Raw genomic sequence first — 18,426 nt, 5'->3', positions numbered from 1 at the left:
GTAAGTGTGGTGTATGCGGAACACAAACACTTCCAAAGTGGAAACAGTTCAGAATACATACGAAAAAGTAAACAGAGCAAAAGCCACCATGAACACGGGCGAGTCTCATAGCCAAATGTAGAACTTAGTTAACAAAATGAAATGAAAAATGGGATTTTCCCATTTTCTCTTTCTGTCTGTGCCTTCTCTAGAAGTGTATGTCTAACCATGGTCATTCATTTATTCATCAACAAATATACTGGTCCCCAGTTATTCAACACTGCTATAAAGCAAAGAAAAACACAAAAATCCCTCCACTCAAGATGCTTACATTTCTGTAGGAGGAAGCAGACAATAAACAAATAAGTAATAAGAATATATATTGTGTTGGATTTGTGATCAGTGCTGCAGAGAAAAGTAAAGCAAGAAAAAGTTCAGATGTGCTCAGGACGTGTGTTGGGATTTTAAAATGGGTGATCCTTGGGGCGCCTGGGTGGCTCAGTCCATTAGGCCTCCGACTTTGGCTCAGGTCATGATCTCGCGGTCTGTGAGTTCGAGCCCTGCATCAGGCTCTGTGCTGACAGCTCAGAGCCTGGAGCCTGTTTCAGATTCTGTGTCTCCCTCTCTCTCTGACCCTCCCCCATTCGTGCTGTCTCTCCCTGTCTCAAAAATAAATAAACGTTAAAAAAATTAAAAAAAAATAAAATAAAATGGGTGATCCTTAGGGCACCTGGGTGGCTCAGTCCATTAAGCATCCAACTTTGGCTCAGGTCAGGATCTCATGGTTCATGGGTTCGAGCCCTGCATCAGGGTCTCTGCTGACAGCTCGGAGCCTGGAGCCTGCTTTGGATTCTGTGTCTCCCTCTCTCTTTTCCCCTCCCCCACCCACACTCTGTCTCTCTCTCAAAAATAAACATAAAAAAAATTAATGGGTGGTCCAGGGGCTCCTGGCTGGCTCAGTCAGGGGAGTATCGGAGGAGCACGTGACTCTTGGTCTCAGGGTTGTGAATTGAGCCCCACTCTGGATGTAGAGATTACTAATAAATAAATAAACTTTTATAAATAAATAAAATGAAAAGGGTGGTCCAAGACAGCCTCACATTCACACTGTTGTGCAACTATCACCACCATCCATCTCCAGAACGTGTTCATCTTCCTAAGCTGAAACTCTATACCCATTAAACAGTAACTCCCCATCCTTCCCTCCCCCCAGACCCTGGCAACCACCATGCTACTTTCTGTCTCTATGAATTCAACTATTCTAGGTACCTCATATAAGTGGAATCATACAATAGTGTCCTTTTGTGACCAGCTTAGTTCACTTAGCCTAAGTCCTTCAAGGTTCATCCATGTTGTAGCATGTATCCAATTGTCCTTCCTTTTTAAGGCTGAATAATATTCTGTTGTATGTATATACTACATCTTGTTTATCTGTTCATCCATTGATGAGTATGTGGGTTTCACCTTTTGGCTATTGTGAATAATGCTGTTATGAATATGGGAGTACAGATATCTTTTTGAGTCTCTGCTTTCAATTCTTTGGGATATATACCCAGAAGTGGGATTGCTGGATCATACTGTAATTGTTTTTTGTTTTTTTTTTAACTTTTTTTTTTTTTAACGTTTATTTATTTTTGGGACAGAGAGAGACAGAGCATGAACAGGGGAGGGGCAGAAAGAGAGGGAGACACAGAATCGGAAACAGGCTCCAGGCTCTGAGCCATCAGCCCAGAGCCTGACGCGGGGCTCGAACTCACAGACCGCGAGATCGTGACCTGGCTGAAGTCGGACGCTTAACCGACTGCGCCACCCAGGTGCCCCATGTAATTGTATATCTAATTTTTTGAGAAACCATCATGCTGTGTTCCACAGCGGCTGCGCCATTCTACATTCCCACCAACAGTGCACAAGCGTCCCAATATCTCCACATCCTCGCCAACACTCATTATTTTCTGTTTCTTTAATAGCAGGCATCCTCATGGGTGTGAAGTGATACTTGGCGATCTGGGGGGAATAACAAGGAGGCCTGTGGGGCCAAGATGGAGTGAGTGAGTGGGAAGAGGTAGGGAATGAGGTCAGAGAGAAAGTAGGAAGCCAGATTCTTCACTTAGGGTCTGAGGGTCACTGTGAGGACTTTGGCTTTTACTCTGGGTGTGATGGAAACCCTAGAAAAAGTGATAGTTTTATATGTTGGCTACTTATTTTCATGTTCTTTGAACTAAGCATTTGGTTCTCAAACTAAGGAAAGGCCTCCTCCAGAGTTCGAAAACAAGACATGGAGACGGTTTCTGCAGAACTCTCAATAGACGTTGTTAGATGTCCAGCGCGTCTAACAACACAGTGAGGGCTGAACAAGCTGCGTTCTTGAATCTGCTTCCCTCTCGAGATGCCAAAGAAGAGATGCCATAGAGTCAACCATGGGAGCATAACATGATGGATTGCTTTCATTGAAGCTGTTCACTTTATGGATTATCTCTAAGCAGGATTTGATCACTTAAAAATCAAACAAAAGTCATTTTAGTATCATTCACTATTTTAGGTTATTCCCACCATGACTGGATAATCAAGAGCTGACATGGATACAAAGGGCCCTTTTTCTGGAACCTGGTGAAATAAGGGGCTGCAAAGACAGGGGTAGGCAGACTCTCAGAAAGGGGGCAGGAACCATGTGCATCAGGCACTCGGAAGCCTTGCAGAATTAAATAGATGAATCCAGTCCCAAGCCCCAGATGCCTCAGGAAGGACTGTCAGAAATGTCTGAGATGATCAGAGCTGGAGAGAGAAAGGGCCCCAAAGGGAAGCCTGAAAACACATTTCTGAGAGGCAAAGAGTACCTCTCATAACCTCACTTCCCCCAGGCGACAGGGATGAAAGCTTCTACATCAAAATGAGAAGTCCAAGGAGTTATAGATTTTCTCAACAATAAATAATCCGGAGAGAATGGCCGCCCAACCACCGTTTATAAATGTTAGAAAATACACACTTGTGTGGGTGGGGAGGGGGGAGATGGAGGGTAGAGAAGGAGAGAAATATGTCCCCACTGCGAAAGGAGGAGGGACAGAAATCAATTTTCACCAGGCCATTCTTAGGATTCAAATGGGAGTTAGGGGAGGGAAGTATAATAAAATCTGGAACCCTAAATAACTAATTTCTCTCAGCAAGGAAACAGACCATGTACTCTTAGGTTCTGCATGCTGTGTTTCTTTCCATCTGAGGACCACCTTATTCACCGTCCAGTCTCAACATAGTATGATCACCACCCACCCCCAGGGTAAAGAGACTCCACAGTTTGCCTCACATCATAGTCCCCACCTCATTTCCCTTCTCTATGGGCTCATTACAGAGGTCTTAGTTTCCCTTTAAGCCTTCAAACATGTCTAATAAAAATGGGAACAGGATATAGGAGAAGGCTGCTCTTCCTCCTCTCCTCAAGTAGAAAAATAATAGACCTAGGTAGCAGTAAAAGTCTTTGGTCATTCATTCATTCATTCATTCATTCATTCATTCATTCAACAGTAAGCACCTTCTTAGAAGGACACCTTCTAAGTCCTTGTGCTTGATCTTACAAACAAAATGGGAAGGAAGAAAACATGCTCCCTGCTTACATGGCACCCCTTGTCTTTAAGAATGTTCTTATATAATATTACTGCCCAAAATGTGTAACCTGAATCTAATGATAAAAATGATCAGTCTAGGGGCACCTGGGTGGCTCAGTCATTTAAGTGGCTGACTTTGGCTCAGGTCATGATCTCATGGTTCATGAGTTCGAGCCCTGCCTCGGGCTCTCTGCTATCAGTGCAGTTCCTGCTTCAGGTCCTCTCTCCCCCTCTCTTTCTGCCCCTTCCTTCTCCTCTGCTCATGCACACTCTCTCTCTCAAAAACAAATAAAAATTAAAAAAAAAAAATTTTAATGATCAGTCTACAAAACAACCTTCTACAGAAAGTTAACTTTCTATAAAACTGTTCAAAACTGTCAATGTCAGGAATGACAGCCTGAGGAACTGTTGCAGATTAATGGAGAATAAAGAGACACAGGGGTGCCTGGGTGGCTCAGTGGGTTGAGTGTCCGACTTCAGCTCAGGTCACAATCTCGTGGTTCACAGTTCAAACCCCATGTCAGGATCTATACTGACAGCTCAGACCGTGGAGTCCGCTTCAGATTATGTGTCTCCCTTTTTCTCTGCCCCTCTCCTGCTCACACTCTGTCTCTCTCTATCTCAAAAATAAATAAAATATTTTTTTAAAAAGAGAGAGACACAACAATGAGATGCAATGCAAAACCTTGGATTGGACCTGGATCAGGGAGAAACATTTTACTATTAAAAAAGTTGGACAGTTAGTAAACTATGGACCATATTTCATACACACACACACATACACACACACACACACACAGGAGCACTGGAGAGAGCATGCAAATGTAGAAAAATATTAACAATCAATCCTGGTGAAAGATAAATGGGTGTTAATTGCACTATTCCTGCAACTCTCTATAGGTTGGATATTTTTCAAACGAAAAAGTTAGGAAGAAAACAAGAATGTCCCAGTAGTAAAGGTTACGGATTCTTATTCCCTGAATGGCCTTTATAAACAAGCTTGCCATCACTTTTGGTTGCAACAAAATCCCACCCAGAATGATCTAGCCCAAATCAGGAACTTTAGATCAGAGGAGTGGGTGGGAAGATAGAACTCCTTTGTCTTTGATTTACAACCAAAATTGTCAGCAAGCAAAAATGCCTGGAAAGAAACCACAACCTTGGCTCATGTTAGTACGGTTATAAAAACTACATACTGTTATTGTCATTTTGTGGGACTAACACAAATTAATAAATCAGGGCCCTAGGCTTGAACTGTAAGAGGCATGGGGGGAACATGTGCAGAGGCTGGAAGCAGAGAAAAATTATATCAGGCAAATAGGGGGACCAGATATATATGAAAGAATTAGGGATACATGGAGAAAGGGGTGAAGGAGAATCAGAATTTGTTAAGCTGTAATGCACATATGTTCCTTCATTTAACCCCCATAACAACCCAATGAAATAAGTGTTATTATTCCAACTTTAAAGACTGAGAGGTGAGACAACTATCCTAAGCTCATACAGCCAGTAAAAAGAAGAGCTGGAACTTTAACTTGGTTCCTCGTTACTTCAAAGACCATGTTCTTTCTACCGTGGCACCTTGCCTCCATAAAGGGTCAAGACTGCAGCATGGCTTTTAAAGGAGTGTTTGAGCCAGTTCTTATCTTTGTGTCTAGGTCACCCTCTGTCAATGTCTTCCCTTTCATCTCAAATAGATACTGATGGGCCAGAGCTAGAAGTGGAGGAATCATTAAATCTGAAAGCTCCATCTAAACCATGTCCTGCTAAAATCCTAATCCAAGCGACTGGGGAAGGGGCAGGTACCTGGCTGGCTCAGTCAGTACAGCATCCAACTCTTAATCTCAGGGTCTTGAGTTCAAGCCCCACATTGGGTGTAGAGATTACTTTAGAAAAAAAAAAAAAAGGAAAATCCTAACCCAATCTAGCGCCAAAATGTCTCCAGACTATATTTTTAGATGTCAGGAAAGATTCCAAACATCCCCATAGCCATCCCAATAGTTCCCAGATATAATTTTACAGCTAATTATAGTTCCTACCCACAACTTTAACCCACCTCCTTTAGCTTGGCTTTTAGTAGAAATATAGGATAATAGATCTCTAGATGCCAAATATAAGTCACCCTCCTGAGACTTCTTTCATCGTTTTACTCTTTCATTGTCCTATTCCAAATATTTTCTAGTCACTACCTCATTCTTGAGAATAAAAAAAACATATTCAGTGAGGTTAGGAAATGCTAGAGAAGGTAATGAAACTTTCATTCTCATCGCATAAAGGAAGAAGGGGGTGGGGAGCAGGTATTTTTTAAAATGGGAACCCAATAGCAGGAAGATGGTTGCAATTTCCCTGAAAGCCTAAAAACCTCCAGTTTTGGCCTTCCCAAACCTCAGCCATCACCCAAGGCTTCCAGATGTTGCTGGCACACACCGTTAGGAAACATCTGTCACAAAGGACAGCCCCAACTGGGACAAAAGAGAGTAGTAAGGCAGACGGTGCCAATTTAATGAGGATGGTTTAACAAAACATCTTTTCAAGCTCCCTAATTCACTTGGCCATTTGCTCCCCAGACTTGGCCCCCAGTCAGGAGCAGACTGGGAATGGTTGCCAGAAAATGGCAATCTCCTCTTTATCCTTAACCCAGAGGAACCCAGATACTTTTCAGTACCAGAAAAGTTTCAGCTCACCAGGCACTTCCAAAATACGATTCCCCCCATTCCAGAGCTAAAACTTCACGGTGATGCTGGGGAAAAAGACTTCAGCTGTGTCAGGTTGATATTCTGGTTTGGTGGTTGTTGATAACCAGACACCTGACCGAGTAGAATATAAAAAATGAGCACCAGCCTTCCCCATTGTGACCCATGTCTGTGACCAGCCCTGAGCTCACAGCACCTAGAGCATTGTTAGTATTTATTAAATCATCCTTGGAAATAAGCACGAAGACTGATGGACATCAGACATCGATATGGACCTCTTTGTCTATTTTTGTATCTCCTCATTATTTTTTCAAGTTGTTTAAGAATATGGACTTAAGATAAGGAATAATGGGTATTCTGAACATGCTATTAGTATAGGAAGATCAAAAAAAGAAGGTAAAGGATTGCCTTTCTATTTTAGTTTCAAAAGGAGGAAAACCCTGAATATGTCCAAAAACAAGACCATTGACAAAGCAGCCTCTAAGGATTCTGACTTTATTGGGGGAAATTGCATAAAAATTTGGATTAAATCTAAGGAATTCCAACTGAAATCATTGGTTTCAGATATTTGGGGATCACCAACCAGCCTTCAATTCAATTCAGCTGACATGAACTCACTTAGACACTTAGCACACCTTGTCTACACTAGACCTCCACCTACTAGTTTCCTACAGTTCACGAGTACTGTATATCCAGGGCCAGCCTCCTGCCATAGTCTCTGGTCCTCCCTTCTGGTCCATAGAATTGGTAACTCTGAACAATCACATCCTCTGGGCTCTCACTCAGATTCACCCAGCAGCCATCAGAGAGTGCTGCCCTTCCTTGAAGCAGGATAAAGCCCTAAATCACATTCTTCCTGACTACTGCATTGCAGCAGATAACTGAAGTGTGAGTGCCCTCTACCCTCCTTCTGGAAAATGACACTTTCTTCAAGTCTTACAAAGATTCTCTCTCTCTCTCTCTCTCTCTCTCTCTCTGTCTTCCCCCCTCCCCTCCCCACCACCACCACAACTAGACCTGCAGTATCCTGCTCTCTGTTAAATCCAAACTTCTAAGATTGTATTTCCAAGGCTTCCTTTTCAGTGTTCTTCTACCATTTACTGTTACTACTAACCTTCTGTGTCTCTCTGCTTGACCAGGACAAATCTTTCCCCACACATGCACATCTTGCTGGCATTAACATCAGCCCTCACACAGACTCTCCCCCTCTGCCTAGAACACGCTCTTTCCAAACCCTGTTCAGCATGACCCTCCTTCCAGAAGCTTCTCTGGCCACACTTATAGATAGATATCTGGTCTCTCCAGCATGCTCTTCCTTGCCCCTGCTCTCTCCTCATTACTATCCAGTGGCATAACTCAGTGGCCTAGAACTTCGCACTGGGAGAACACCCCTTTAGGAAAGAGGGTAAGAGTAGTTGTGTGGTGAGGTGGAGCAGAGAAGCACAGCTTCTGCCTGGTGATGCTTTTGGCTTGCCTCTCTTTCCCCAGCTGAAGCCTGAGGTACCTGGCCACAACCAAGGAAGTACCCCAGGGTATACAGCCCAGCTTGGCAATGTCAGAGATATGAAATAAGAACTGTGGTCCAAATCTCTTTCACCACAACAAAGTGAAAGTATAAAGGAAGTAACCCACGTCGACTGAGACCAAGTGCATGATCTGTGACATTTACAATTTGCTCCAGCATCATCCCCTTGATGTGTGACATCTGAACAGACAGACAACACAGAGTTTTATTACTTCCACTGCTTTACTGAATTTGGAAAATAAGTCATCTAATGCTTTGGCAGTAGGCACCATGACACGATACTCAAACTGCAATAACTACATTTAAGGCTGGCCTGCAAAATGGAGGAGTGGGACAATAGTCAAAGGACAGAATGGTGTGTACACCAGGACTTCACTTGTCTCAGGAGGATGGGGAAGGATCCATGAAATGCCCTTGTACTATAAGCTCCCAGAGAAAGGAATGTGCTGTATTTGCTATCATTTTCCCTGTACTGTCGAAATCACTACACAGATGGATTCTCTATAGCTTGGGTTGGGTCTAAAGCGAGAAACTGGATGGTCCCGCAAATGGAAACCACACAAAGTTTCTAAGTGAGAAAGACTGGATTCAGTCTATTGAAGATCAGATTTCAACTAAGTGTAAATGAACACAAAGGCAAATTCCAAATTGGAAAATTTAGGCGCCACAGAGACTCTTTGTGCAAAAGAATTTAAGCAAAAGCAACATTTCCCCCATAAATTATTAACACCACCACCACACCCCCAAATCACCATGCATTCATTTACACACAGTGCAAGACAATGGTGGCAAATAGAGAACGCCCCTCTCTGGAAATTCACAATGAAGGGCATGTTGTGCATATTTCCCCACCTGCCAAAATAAGTAAAAAATACATAAACTATGAATCGGTAAGGCTATTCCTAAATCAGAAATGAACTGTCATAGCAAGGGGATGTCAAGATCCCAGATGGCTTCATAGTTGACAGAAAGTTAGAGTAGAAAAGACCTCATTTTCCAGTGTTGGCAAGATTAGGGAATATCTTCTGTACACCGTCAGTCAGCCTGGGAAAATTGTCTCTTCTTGGCATTTTGTATGACTGTTTCCCAGTTCAAGCTACATCTTCACCTTGGGCCATGGTCCAATTAATAGAGCATCTTTTAGGACTTCCTTCCATGCCCCCAAACACACACACACACACACACACACACACACACACACACACGCATACACACACACACAAATCCACCACACCTTGAAACAGCAAATCCAGTTTGCTCAATTATACAGATCCAGTTAAATATTTGCTATAGAGATTAATACAGATCTAGATACTAAAATATAATAATAATAATAATAATAATAATAATAATAATAATAATTCTCAGTCTTGGTCTGTGCAGAAAAGGAAAAGAGAAAGAAACCATTTCAGTAGTAATAAATGTGTTACTTCTCCCCTGGGAAAAGAGAAGTTAAGGTCAGGCAGCTTCCCTGAAAGGTTGGAAAGAAAGCTGAAGTAACCAAATTCAGCTCATACTAAAGAAAATAAATATCCAAACTTATCTCCCAGGAGTCTTCTGAGAACAACCTCACCAAATGGATCACTTACCAGTCATCTTCCCACCTATGATCTTACTTTGTACTATATTCTGTTTGAACGTTACTTAGAAGAATCCTTTCTAGGGGTGCCTGGGTGGCTCAGTCAGTTAAGAGTCTGACCAGCTCAGGTAGTGATCTCATGGTCCATGAGTTGGGGCCCCATTTTGGGCTCTGTGCCGACAGCTCAGAGCCTGGAGCCTGCTTCGGATTCTGTGTCTCCCTCTCTCTCTGGCCCTCCTCCTCTCCCAAAATAAAATAAACGTTAAATTTCTTTTTAAAAGAGAGAGAAGAATCCTTTGTAAAATAAAAACTCCTTAGGGTAGAACCTGCTTCATGTTCTCTCAATGAGGCTAGAAACCCTTATTCTGCAAGTAAATATTACTAGGGGCAACTAAGACTTGAACTTGAAGGCATGGCAGCCCCAAACTGTCTTCTCATTAGACCAAGAGGAGACACAGCCACCTCCTCCAACTCATCTACCTACCCTACCGCCCCCAGTACTGCACCTCTCCCATCCCATCCTACTCTGGCAGAAGCTGAATTCCGAGTCAGCAAAAACCCATCCTGACATAGACTAACACACTCCAGACCAAATGTATGTAGACAAAATCCACCCACCCAAATGCAGACCAAAATCTATGTAGATGTAGACTAAGACATTTTTGCTTCCTTCCCTCAATATCTATGGACTCCCTGCTACATGCAGACATGATACTAGTAATATTGTACCATTATTCAGGTAAACAAGCAGACAGCCAGGCTTTCTCTAGAGGCTGTATAGACTCCATATCATCTAGTACCATTCTGAGATGGTTATGAACAAGGTGTCTTCTGCGAAGACAGAGGTAAAACTGGTGTTCCTCATTCATAATCTGACCTCAGTTACAGGTTTCGTTTCTGTCAGAATCCAGTTTTGGAAATTCTTAACACTTCTGTCACACCAAAACAAAATGATCAACTTCGACAAATCAGACAAGCCTGAGCTGCTGCTCCTAGAGGTCTTCAGAAACTACATGGGCTACAGGAAGAATCACAATTAGATTTTCCAGGGGCACCTGGGTGCCTCAGTCGGTTAAGTGACCAACTCTTGATTTTGGCTCACGTCACGATCTCACGGTCATGAACTAATGGTCGTGAGATTGAGCCCCATGGTGGACTCCATGCGGACATGAAGCCTGACCAGGATTCTCTCTCTGCCTCTCTGTCTCTCTCTCAAAAAAATAAATAGATAAACTTTAAAAAAAAACAGATTTTCCAAACAAGAATCAGAAAGAAAGCTGGGGGAAGCCACCAAAGAGGCACAATTAAGGGATTCAAAGTGATGGGATACATTGATGTTAACAGTGAAAATTAATTTCTTCTCTACTTCTTCCTAAGATTCTCTACTCCCAACCTCTCTCAACCCCAAATCCTGTCAATCCAGAACACCTAATAAAAGTCCTCAGGAAAAAAACAGTAGAAGGAAATCCATCTGCCTATCTACCTATTTTCCAAACTACAACTGTAAGGGTGGGATAGCCTTTATCTACAATGAGTACTGAGTCACACTCATTTTTTCCAAGATGCTTTGCTAAACAGCTGGTTCCCCCCCAAATCCTTCCTTTCCTGGTAAGTACAGAATCTAGAAATCCAGCCAGTGGTCCCATCTATCCCTATACCCTGTCTCCTCTTTGAGACGAGCAGTTGTGAGTGGTCATAGCACACGGCTCCTTCTTCCATGTACCTCCTCCCAATATACACCCTCAGCAATACATACACTTCACACAAGGTGGCATAGGAAAGGCGGGCTATCTCTCTGGTTATCTTCCCTCATATCTTTTTTTTTTTTTTAATTTTTATTGTTTATTTATTTTTGAGAGAGAGAGAGAGAAAGCACAAGCAGGGAAGGAGCAGAGAGAGAGGGAAATGCAGAATCTGAAGCGGGCTCCAGGCTCCAAGCCATCAGCACAGAGCCTGATGCGGGGCTGAAACTCCCGAGCCATGAGATCATGACCTGAGCCGAAGTCAGATGCTTCACCAACTGAGCCACCCAAGCGCCCCTCCCTTCATATCTTTAAATGTATCCTTCTGTCCTCCCATGTAAGTACTTGACTGTCTCCTTCTCTTTGTCCTCTCTCACCAGACTGTGCTGGATTCCTGTCATAGCCCCACATAGCTGCCCCACACTCTCACCGTCTCCCTTGTTCAGTCAATTTGTTTTGTGTTGTTTTGCTGTAGGAAAGATACCAGATTGTCTGAGTCATATGAAAGTTGTACCATGTCTCAAAGTCCTGAGTTCTTATCCAAATATAGATCAATATGACTCCTCCATCAAGGCCCACCTCAGGGTGCCTGGCTGGCTCAGTCAGTAGAGCATGAGACTCTTGATTTCGGAGTCATGAGTTTGAGCTCCACATTGGGCATAGAGATTACTTAAAGACGCTTTTTTAAAAATTAAACAAAAAAGGGACGCCTGGGTGGCTCAGTCGGTTAAGCATCCGACTTCAGCTCAAGTCATAATCTCGCAGCTGGTAAGTTCGAGCCCCGTGTTGGGCTCTGTGCTGACAGCTCAGAGCCTGGAGCCTGCTTTGGATTCTGTGTGTGTGTGTCTCTCTCTGTTCCTCCCCCACTTGTGCTCTCTCTCTCTCTCTCTTTCTCTCTCAAAAATAAATAAAGAGTAAAAAAAAATTTTTAATTAAACAAAAAAGACCCACCTGCCTCACCCCAGCTCATGCATCATAATGTACAACAAAGAGCCTCCGCCACCACTTTTTTAAGGGACGCTCTTTATCCCTATTTCCTTGTTGTTTCTAATCCCCAGTCTGCTTTGTGATTTCTGCAATAACAAAATAAAAAGGGACAAAGATAAACCAAGAGAATATAATCCAAAAATCATTTTTTATCAATTTGGAATATGCTTGGAAAGGAAATTCACTTTTCCACATGATTTTGCTTAAACTAAGGTTAAAATGAGCCTGCCTTCTGGAGGCACATAACACATATCAATTGATAATGGAGAAAAGGTGCCCAAAAACTGCTAGAGGGGAAGATAAAGACAAGCTAGAAAGAAACACTTGCCACATATAATCAATAAAACCGGCGTCATGCATAGATAAGTGTTGTCTGGGCTTCTGGCGAAGGGGTACTGCCCACAGGGTACATGACTGGGGTAGGGGGAGCCTGGGTGGAGAACAGTATAAGATTCCAAGAGCCTTAGAAATTAAAGAGGTGCAAATATGTTTTGCAATAACAGCAAAATGTCTCTTGGCGACCCAGGAAGCCAGTCCTATTTCAGGCTTCTCCTCCAAGCCTTTATCAATCAATAAATATGCCTATCATGTACATAAAATTGATAGATTCCAAGAGAGAGAACACAGCCATCAAGTTGCAAGGTTTATTTAGCACTGGCTCATTTACAATATATTTGGGACCTCAGACAAGACTCCATACAGTGTTTTAAAGACCACTAGGCAGCCACACCCCAGTGGAACTCAGCAATCTTTCCTCCTATAGCCTGACTTGGCTTATAATCAATCCCCACCACAGCTTGTTTACATTAGATAAGAAAGGCAGGGAGATACCTTCAACAGCTGTCAAAATAGATATCTAGCTGCTTGAGCATGGAGGAAGAAGACCCACAGACCCTCTCTCTTTATGGTGGGCCACCTTACCAAACAGGACCTGCTCTTCTGCGAAGCCCACGGCAACACCCCCGCCCCACGAAGATGTGACACAGAGGCTTTCAGAATCTCCAGTGAAAAAGCATGACAAAACATGACAGAGGCAGCAGAGCCAGGTGGAAGAACCTTCATTCCCTCAAAGAACACATCTAAGCATACTATGTGCTGGGCCCTGTGGGAAAGACAAAGATGAACAAAACAAGTTCTGGACCAGGTCAGGAAGGAAAGGCCAGGAAGGAGGGCAGGGCAAAGAGGTGGGAAGGGACGCTGAAGGAGAAGCGCCAGGGACTAACCTCCCCTAACTCGTTTTCTTCAGCAGAGCTAAGAACCTTTCTGGTCTAGACAACAGAGTCTTGGCCTCCCCATCACTCTGACCCCAGCGAAGTCACCTGCCCTTCCCAAACTTGCAAGGCCACTGGTCTGCACCCCCCAGTCCAAGTCTAGCTTGGGCACCAGCAAATAACATCTGCTCACACCCCACAGGGCCTGGACAGCCAGTGGCACTCCAAGCCCAGACTTCTTCCTCTCTGGCTCAGTCCCAGTGTTCTTGCCAACTCCATAAACATGAGAAATCACTTACCCATGGGTTTTCTCTACCTCAGAGGTGAGACACCTGAAAAGAAAGTGCAAGCTAAACCCAGGGAGAGGTAAGAAGCTTGGCCAAGCAGAGTCAGGATATGGAGCTGAGTTTAGGGGTGGGCGGGCCCTGGAGGGGGTATGGGGGCGGGGCTCGGGCAGGCGGGGCGGGGTGGGGTGCTTTGGGAAGAGTGAAAAGTGTGAAGAAGGTGGCTCAGCCCCCTTCTAGGAGGAAAGCTAGAGGCGGGCAAGGGAAGACTAGCGGGGCCCGGTCTGGGCAGCAAGATGTGAATTTAAATTTTTTTTAAGTTTATTTCTTTATTTTGAGAGAGACAGAGACAGCGCGAGTGGGGGAGGGGCAGAGAAAGAGGGAGAGAGAGAATCCCAAGCAGGGTCCCAGCCACCAGCACAGAGCCTGATGTGGGTCTTGAACTTACGAAACCGCAAGATCATGACCTGAGCTGAAACCAAGAGTCAGATGCTTAAACGACTGAGCCACCCAGGCACCCCTAGGTGTGAACTTAGAAGGAAACACTCTTGGGGTGCCTGGGTGGCTCAGTCAGTTAAGCATCTGACATCCACTCAGGTCATGATCTCAGGTTCGTGAGTTGGAGCCCTGCATTGGGCTCACTGCTATCAGCGTCCGGATCCTCTGTCTCCCTCTCTCTCTGCCCCTCCCCAACTTGCCCTCTCTCTCTGCTTCTCAAAAATAAACACTAAAAAAAAAGAAGAAGTAAACACTCTTTCCAGGGTCCTGGGCATGGAGGAGGTCCCAGTTGACCGGAGAGTGTGGGGAGCCAGTGGAGCCCAGCCTGTGGTGAGTTGGGATCCCAGATCCAGCTAAGGAACCCACTCAAGAGTCCTTTAAACAAAGATAGAAGCACCCACCAGCCACCTCGCCCGGTTATCCTACTAGGTTCCTCTACTACCACCATCCATCCCTACCCCCTCACCCGCATTTCAAATCACTCCAGAAATAAAACTAAAAGGGAACTGGCACAAGTTCACCACGAGGGATTTCCTGAGACAGTCATTCAGCGTTCATAGCATATTCTAACAGAATGTGCATTGAGCATTGTGCTGCAAGAAATAAAGAAACAGATACAGTCCCCGCCCGGAGAGCTTCCTGCTCTAGACATTCAAAACGTAGGGCTTCCAACATGCTGAAAGAGCGACCAGAGGAAGGTGCCTCCTCCTTCCCTGAGCCTTAGTCTTTAAACAGAAGCAAGAATTCTCAGAGATGGAGAAGGTGGGGCCTATTTAGAGACCGAGGGCTAAATGCACAAGTGAGTGGCCCAAGAAGCCATCAGTGTCAGGGAAAGGGAGCACCACTGCCTTTACTTGGTGGTGCTGAGATTCTTCTACACCCTAAATCAGGTGTGGTAAAGACTGGGGTGGAGGTGGAGGGAGGGGAGAGGAGGATAGCGGCAGGACCGTCAAGGGATGGAGTCTATACTAACTATACTAAGACAGAGAATTGAAATTGGAGTAGAAAGCATTGCCCCAGATCCCAGAGAGAACCTCCAACTGAGGAAAACCTTAAAACCGCATGGACCCTGCCCAACACATCTCCATTAGGCATGGACCAAAGGTATTAATTGAGCACCTCCTTTGTTCCAGGCACTATGCTCAGTAGTGGATGAGTGGCCCAGCCAGGACTACGGAGCCAAAATTCCTAGGGGCAAAGGAGACAGGCAGGAATTGGAAGGATGGCTGTAATGACAGAACAGTAGGGGAGGGGCATCTGGGTGTTTGATTTATGTCTGTTCCAACAGTCCTAGGCTGTCTTCCCCTGCCTCAAGCTGGGATTTTCCCAGATGTGCATCTGCTTGAGGGAAAGAAGGGCGGGTGAAGGGGGAGGGTCTCCGTGTCCTTGCATCTGGTCCCAAGAGCAATCCCTTCCCCTTTCTCCCTGTGCTATTCACTGCCTGCTGGGTAGAGGGTGGGAGGCTGGGGGAAATGCCAGGGCCCCCAGATAATCACCAGGTAATGAAAAGAACTGGCCCAGGGCTGGGGGGGAATGCAGAGGATGCGAGGTTGGGGCCATAAATCTCTCCCAGAGGAGGGGGTACAGAATGGGGGGACCTGGCAGTTGGAGCCCATCCAGGTGATTTCACACGAAGTATCTGCACCTTGAGGGGCGGGAGGAGGGAAGTGGAGAGGAGGCAGGGATGTGAGCTAGAGGCAGGGAAAGAGACAGAGATAAGAGAAGCAAGGAAGAGAGAAGGAAGGGAGGGCCAGAGAGGGAATGAGGATGGGGGAGGCAGCAAAATTAGAGAGACCGGAGGAGATGTGGATGGAGAAACTAAAAGGCACACACGGTGAACCTCATAAAGATGTGATGGGAAGAGAGACCCTCAGAGACTGAGGGAGGGAAGCAGGGAGGGAGACAGGGAGAAGGAAAAGCTGAGGGCAGGCGCAGTCCTGGAAAATCGCCGACCAAAATATATTTGGAGTCAGACAGACAGAGAGACGGATAGACAGACAGATCTGCCTGCATGACGGAGATAAAGGTGAAGGAGGCAAAGTAGGAACAAAGAAAACAGGGAGGCAGTGAGGAGGGGGGAGGGAGCAAGACAAAGAGAGAGAAGGAGGCAAGTGTGGAGCAGGAGGAGGGAGCGAGGCCGGGGAGGGGGATATATATTTTCTTTATGATTCTCTTCAATCTCACTCGGCTCGCTGCTGAGCCGGTTCTCCTCTCAGGTGCTGCTGGGTGGCGGATGTGCCCAGAAAGCTGATAGGGTGAAGCCGCTGCCATCACTGCCCCAGGCTCCCTCCCAGTGCCAACCTGGGGATCCCAGAGACCGCTACTCGGATATAAAAACTGCCTCCCTTGCCCTCCTCCCCAAAATGCTGCAATCAAAGGAGGCCTGAAGCTCGGCCCTAAATTTTTGAGAGTGAATGCAGCCTAGCACGACCAGCGTGCAGGGGGAGTGGGGGCCAAGGAGAAAGTGAAACAGAGGCAGGCAGACAAGGGAGGCAGACAAGGTCTGGAGAAAGTGTTGGGGACAGACTGGGGTTAGGGATCACTTGGAGAAGAGTGAGGAGAGGGTGAGGACGGGGACAGTGTCTGCATTGAGAGCTACATAAGCACCATGCAACGTAGAAGCAAAATAAGATGCTGGTGACTGTCCGTTAATTTGGAATCAACAACGTAGACACATTCTGAGCAGTCACGATCAATGCCTTTAGGCAGCTCTTCACTAAAGGGCCCCACGAATATACATATGAAATCCACAAAAGGAGAAACTGAGACAGAGAGCAGAAACCTTGAGGCCAGTGTACATGAGTGAATCTAGGTGTTAAGGGACCAGTGAGAAAGCAACCAGCCAAATTTCTGAAGACCTAACACAGCATGGCAAGTAGGACCCTGCCCTTTGCCCCCAAGCTTCCTCGGGGCTCTGCAAAGCCCAGCTCCCCTAGCTCCCCTGAGGGGCAAGGGAGACCCTAAGAACATTAACTCAAGCGATCTAAAGAGGAATTGTTCTACTCACCCCCTTCCCTGCCAGCCACATTTTCAGGTCCCAGAGGCCAGATGTCTGGTTATAGGTAGAGCCTAAGGAGTCTCTTTAGCAGCAGGAAGAACCTATCACAGCTGGTTTGGGCCTCCCAGAGCTAAGCTCAGAGGCTTCAGGACAAGAACTGAGGTCACTTTCCTCTTCCTACACCCGTTCCAAAGCGGTATGGGTAGATAGCCAGATGGCCACCAGGGAACAGAGTCAGAAGGACTCCACAAACCAGGGAAAAAAGAGGACTCGATTCCCAGAGTCCCTGGCAATAGCTCGGTAGGCCAGTATATCTGGAATAGGGACCAAAGTTGGGCAGCCCAGGCTCCAGGCCGGCCAAAGGACCCCCGAGGCAGCTCTACACCTATTTTGTTGGCTGGGTCACACAAAAAGCCGGCAACTAGGAAGCCCTGCAGTACCAGAGGGGACCGCTAGGGAGTGCTCGCCAACAGCCAGGCTCCGGAGAGGCAGGGGTAGGCTGACTTGTAGGAGACCGGAAGACAATCGATCAGAGTCGCCCTGGCAACCGGGCTGAGCCCGAGACAGACAGCACGTCGATAATGAAATCATCGTTAAATGACTTCAAGCCCTAATTAATAATCCGGGCCAACCGAGGCCATGCCTGACTGGGGTCGGGGAGGGGGGAGGGGAGGGGATGTCATTGTTGGGGGAGCATTGGAAGCTTCTGGACAATTAATCAATTAATCCACTCACTCAATAATTGGCTCCTTTGTCCTCTGCCGTGCCCCCTCCCCCACCCCGTCCACCTCTGACTGTGGAGAGGGTAAGATGAGATGCGGTGCTAATCGTTTCCAAGGGCCACGGGGCCTCCCTCTCTCTTTTATATCCACTTGTCTGTTTCCTGGACCAACTCACAAAAGCCTTCAGCAAGATTGGACTTCCCTGGTGCTCTTCTACAAAACCCACCAAAGAGTGAATATTCTAGAACCTGGAGCCCTAGCTGTCTAGGTACCTCCCCATACCCCCCTACTCCTTATCCCATCTCATCCCCACCCCGGTGCACATGCACACGCAGACACATCAGCCACCCACAGCCTACCCTGATGGAGTAAAGAGCACTGAAGTGAGAGTCATGGGAGTCAGGTAAATCCCAGTCACACCAGCCCACCCTCAGACACGTGACTTGGAGCAGGTTGCATGCCCTCTCCGAGGCCTCAGTTTCCCCATCTGTTACCTGAGGAGCTCCAACTGATAGCTATGACTCCTTCCTGTCCTGTCATCTATTATACTAATCATGGGACCTGGATCATCTCCCAGTCCTCTCTACTCAGTTTCTCTATTTCAGGGAGGGA

At 45.9% G+C, this 18,426-nt stretch overlaps 1 protein-coding gene across 4 annotated transcripts in view; it reads right to left on the bottom strand.

Annotated features, from left to right (window-relative positions):
• LOC123591990 (cationic amino acid transporter 3-like) overlaps positions 1–13,708 on the bottom strand; it is a 110,557-nt gene extending 96,849 nt beyond the window's left edge. Inside the window, exon 1 of one of the 4 annotated variants that reach the window (XR_006709526.1) lies at positions 13,612–13,708. The gene's annotated coding sequence lies outside the window, so the exon portion shown is untranslated. Of the gene's footprint in view, positions 1–6,259; positions 6,404–13,611 lie in introns of those variants that run through there. The other 3 variants (XR_006709528.1, XR_006709525.1, XM_045466771.1) reach the window with 3 other exon arrangements.
• Between the last annotated feature and the right edge of the window lie 4,718 nt (positions 13,709–18,426).

The sequence above is a fragment of the Leopardus geoffroyi genome, chromosome B4 (genome assembly GCF_018350155.1).
Source record: "Leopardus geoffroyi isolate Oge1 chromosome B4, O.geoffroyi_Oge1_pat1.0, whole genome shotgun sequence".
Taxonomy (NCBI): Eukaryota; Metazoa; Chordata; class Mammalia; order Carnivora; family Felidae; genus Leopardus; species Leopardus geoffroyi.
This window is presented reverse-complemented; position numbering and strand designations above follow the sequence as displayed.